Raw genomic sequence first — 4,375 nt, 5'->3', positions numbered from 1 at the left:
GACCATGCCATCTCGAAGAAGGGAGCAGCAGAGGCTATGAGTGCAGCCAAACCAACACCCAGACTGGCCTGGGACACCACCCCCAAACCTGCGCAGTGAGCTGCTCATTAGCCATAATTTGGAAGGGACCCCCACTGCACCCCCTCAGTGAGTGGCACACTACCTCACTGCAGGCTCCCAGATGCACACAGTGAGGGCCCGCCAGAGAGACCTCTTGCACCACCCCACCCAGGCCCCAGGACCCGCGTGCTGTGAGTGCTTGCCAGAGGCACCTCGCACAACACCCTACCCAGGCTCCAGAGCTGCACTATAAGTGCATGCCAGAGGCACCTCTGCACCACTCTGCCACAGGCACTGGGGCCACACAGTGAATTGCATGCCAGAGGGCTCTGGACCTCACAAGGAGTTGCACACCAAAGGAACTGTGCAAGTGCCCCCACCAACCCTGAGCATCTACAGCAGACACCTAAGGGACAAGGTCTGTGGGGGAAGGGAGAACAACTCAGAGCAAAGACAATAAAGGTGTGAGACTCAAGGCAGACCCAGCCTCTGGGCTAAGGAGTACCTGACCACTGGACCACTAGGCACTTCAGCCTCTTGGACCTCAATCAGGTTGCCCAGAGCCAGAAAGAGACAGCAACTCACATTACATAGAAACAAATACAAAGGGACAGCAAAAATGGGGAGACAAAAGCAATCCCCAAAGGAAAGAAAAGGGGGAATCACCAGAAAAGGAACTAAATGAAATGGAAGCAAATAATTTGTCAGATAAAGAATTCAGAGTAATGATTACAAAGATGCTCAAACATCTAACTGAGAATTACAGGCAGCTCAATAAGAATTATAAGAAGCTAAATGAGAAATTCACCAACATGGCCCTAACCGGTTTGGTTCAGTGGATAGAGCATCAGCCTGCGAACTGAAAGGTCCCAGGTTCGATTCTGGTCAAGGGCATGTACCTTGGTTGCAGGCACATCCCCAGTAGGAGGTGTGCAGGAGGCAGCTGATCAATGTTTCTCTCTCATCGATGTTTCTAACTCTCTATCCCTCTCCCTCTCTGTAAAAAATCAATAAAATATATTTTTTTAAAAAGAAATTCACCAACATGGATAAGAATCAAGAGGAAATGAAGAAGAAGAAAAAACACGAGGAAATGAAGAATGACATAGCTCCAATAAGTAACACCCTAAAAAGTTTCAACAGTAGACTAGAAGAAGCTGAGGACCAAATCAGCGAGTTAGAAGATAGGGCAGAAAAATAACACCCCATCTGAACAGCAATTGGAAAAAAAAAAGGCAGAGAGGTTAAAGGAGCTTTGGGACATGAAACGAAGCAACATCCTCATAATAGAAAACCTGTTTGAAGAAATAATGACAGAAAACTTTCCTGATATGGGGAAGAAAAACGGTCACACAAGTCCAGGAAGCAGAATCCCAAACAAGATAAATCCAAAAAGACTCACACCAAGACACATCATAATTAAAATGGTGTTGCCCAGCTGGGTGTAGCTCAGCAGCTGAGCATCCACCCAGGAACCAAGAGGTCATGGGTTCGATTCCCGGTCAGGGCATATGCCCAGGTTGCAGGCTCGGTCCCCAGTGGGGGGCATGCAGGAGGCAGCCGATCAGTGATTCTCTCTCATCATTGATGTTTCTATCTCTCTCTCACTCTACCTTCCTCTCTGAAATGAATAAAAATATATTTTAAAAAAATAAAATGGTGTCAAAAGACAAAGAATCTTTTTTTATTAATTTCTTTATTGATTAAGGTATCACATATTTGTCCTCATCTCCCCATTCCCATTCCAAACCCCTCCCCACGCATGCCCCCACCCCCCTGTTGTCCATGACCACTGGTTAGGCTTATATGCATGCACACAAGTCCTTTGGTTGATTTCTCCTCCTTACCCCCACGCTCCCCTACCTTCCCTCTGAGGTTTGACAGTCTGATCGATGCTTCCCTGTCTCCGGGTCTGTTTTTATTCATCAGTTTATGTCGTTCAATATTTCCCTTAGATGAGTGAGATCATGTGATACTAGAAATACACTTATAAGAACCGAAAATGAGACAAGCAATAACGGTTATGCTGAGAGACAAATGAATCAGTCTGTAATGAGTTTCTTTCTGGGCCAACAGTTCTTTTGAGTCCCAATTTCAATGTCAAACAGTTCCTTATGTGTACATGTCAGCAATGATATTTCAGTTCTGGATGGTGGACAAATGGTGGTAATGCAGGTCTGACCCTCTCTGGTTTGTTCCTGGGCAACCTGCAGCGACGCACAGCTGCTGACTGTTAGTATGGCAAGGCGTCGTCAGTGTCTTCCATCTCTGGACTGTTTCTCTTCTGTCTTCATGGCTGGAGCAGTCCTGTCAATTCCTCTCTGTTGCAGGAATCCACGTGGTCTTGGAGTTGTTTTCTGAAAATATACAAACATATTCTCAACCGAAAGTTAATAAAGGAATCTTTTCTATAAATTTGACTTGGGATCCTTTTTCATTTTTTGCCCAAACGATTTTCCTTTGGCTTGTTTTGACACCATGTGTGTTTTTCATGGGTGTCTTGCTGTTAGAAGACAAAGAATCTTAAGGGCTGCAAGAGATAGAAAGTTACCTACAAGGGATCTCCCATTAGAATATCAAATGATTTCTCAACAGAAATACATCAGGCTAGAACGGAATAAAATGAAGTATACACAGTAATGAAAAGCAAGGGACTGAATCCAAGAACACTCTATCCAGTAAAGCTATCATGCAAAAGTGAAGGTGAGATTAGGAGCTTCACAGACAAAAACAGGCTAAGAGAGTTTATTACCATGAAACCAGCAATGCAAGAAATCCTAAAGGGGGTGGTATAAGAAGAAGGAGTAGAAAGAGAAGGAGAAACGCAGACATAAAGAATAAAAATGGGGTGAGCATGGGCTGTGGTTCCCCCTCTCCCCCCCAGCAGCTGTGCCCCTGCAGGGAGAGATGGAGACTCTGAAAGACAAGACCCTGGAGGATCTGGACGAGATGCAGAACGGCCAGAAGGCCATCAACCGGCTGGCCTAGGAGTCCCCTGAGGTCCAGGAGCTGGAACGAGAGATGGCACTGGCCACCAAATGCAACCCGGCTGAGCGGAACCTGGAGTTCCAAGCCCCCCTGGAGACCAGCCACTCAAACCTTTCGGATAAGTACCAGGAGCTCCGGAAGCTCACAGAGTGATGCCAGAAGCTGAAGGAAAAGCTGGAGAAACTCTTGTTGGCGCTGCAGCCAGGGACCTTGTTAAACCTGCTGCAGATGGAAGGCATGAAGATAGGAGTCTGCGGACATGGCTGAGAAGTTCCCGAGGGCGAGGTGCCCTTGGAGACGTTCCTGGAGGACTTCTCCGCCATGAGGAGGCTGTCGCATCTGCAACGGGTTCGTGGAGAAGCGCCAGGACGTGGTGAGGAAGCCCAGAGCTTCCCAGGAGCCCGCGGGCGGCGGTGGCACCCCTTCTCTCCCCCCGCCTCTCCCATCTCGCCCGGCCCCCAGGCGACCCCCCTGCAGCCGAAAAGCAGCCACCCCCGCCCCGGCAGCCGGCAGGAATGCCTCCCTACCCTCTACCCTACAGCCCGACTCCGGGGTTGCCCGTGGCCCCACCACCAAGGGTGCCGCAGCCAGGCCCGTCCTCGTGGTGTCCCAGCCCTCCTCATCCTACGGCGGGCTTTTGGGCCCCCGTTTCCCGTCAGCCAGCCGGGTCTCAGGGCTGCTGAGGGCTACTCTTGGTCCCCACAGAGGAGCACACCACCCTGGCCTAGCTATCCCGCACCCGCCTCTGGTGCCTCTGGCCCGGGTACCCCTTGGCGGGGGTGGACAACAGCCCTCCTACCCTTGGGGGAAGGAAAACCTCCTTACCCAGCGCAGCCCCAGTTCCCCAGCTTCCTGGGCCAGTCCCCCTCAGCCTTCCTATCCCCGAGGGCCGGCCCCTTCCTACCGGTTCCTGCACCTCAGGGTCCTGCCTGGCCTGGGTATTAGACAGGGCCCTGGCCTCGGCCCTTCCCTACTTCCGCTTGAACCACAGCTTTTGGGCCACCCTCTGCTGAGATGCTCGGTTAGACTGGAAGCGGAGTTGGCTCTCCCCATGGACTTGGGGAGGGGGGGGTGGCTGGGGCCAGCAGGCCCGGAAAGGCACAGGCCGGTCACAGCGCTGACTGGCTTAGCCTGTCCAGTGCTGCCAGGCAGTGAGGCCAGCGCCTCCCCATGGTGTCTGCAGGAGCTGCTGTGCACCCGTGACTGTCTACTGTGTCTGCACGACCGACCTGAACAGTGAGGACAGGTCTGGGCGGCGGCTGGTCGTTACCCCTGCTCACCCCCGCCCCAGGTTTGGCATATTCCATGTGGGGTCACACCAAGGGGT

General features: G+C 51.5%; 1 pseudogene across 1 annotated transcript; it reads left to right on the top strand.

The window, feature by feature from the left end:
* Positions 1–2,869: 2,869 nt before the first annotated feature.
* On the top strand, positions 2,870–3,993 carry LOC308235064 (vacuolar protein sorting-associated protein 37C-like; annotated as a pseudogene). The gene has a single exon. The product of its transcript is annotated as a vacuolar protein sorting-associated protein 37C-like (transcript).
* Positions 3,994–4,375: the final 382 nt, after the last annotated feature.

The sequence above is a fragment of the Plecotus auritus genome (assembly GCF_963455305.1).
Source record: "Plecotus auritus genome assembly, chromosome: 10".
Taxonomy (NCBI): domain Eukaryota; kingdom Metazoa; phylum Chordata; class Mammalia; order Chiroptera; family Vespertilionidae; genus Plecotus; species Plecotus auritus.
Note: the sequence above shows the minus strand (reverse complement) of the source record. Positions and strands in the feature narration are given on the sequence as shown.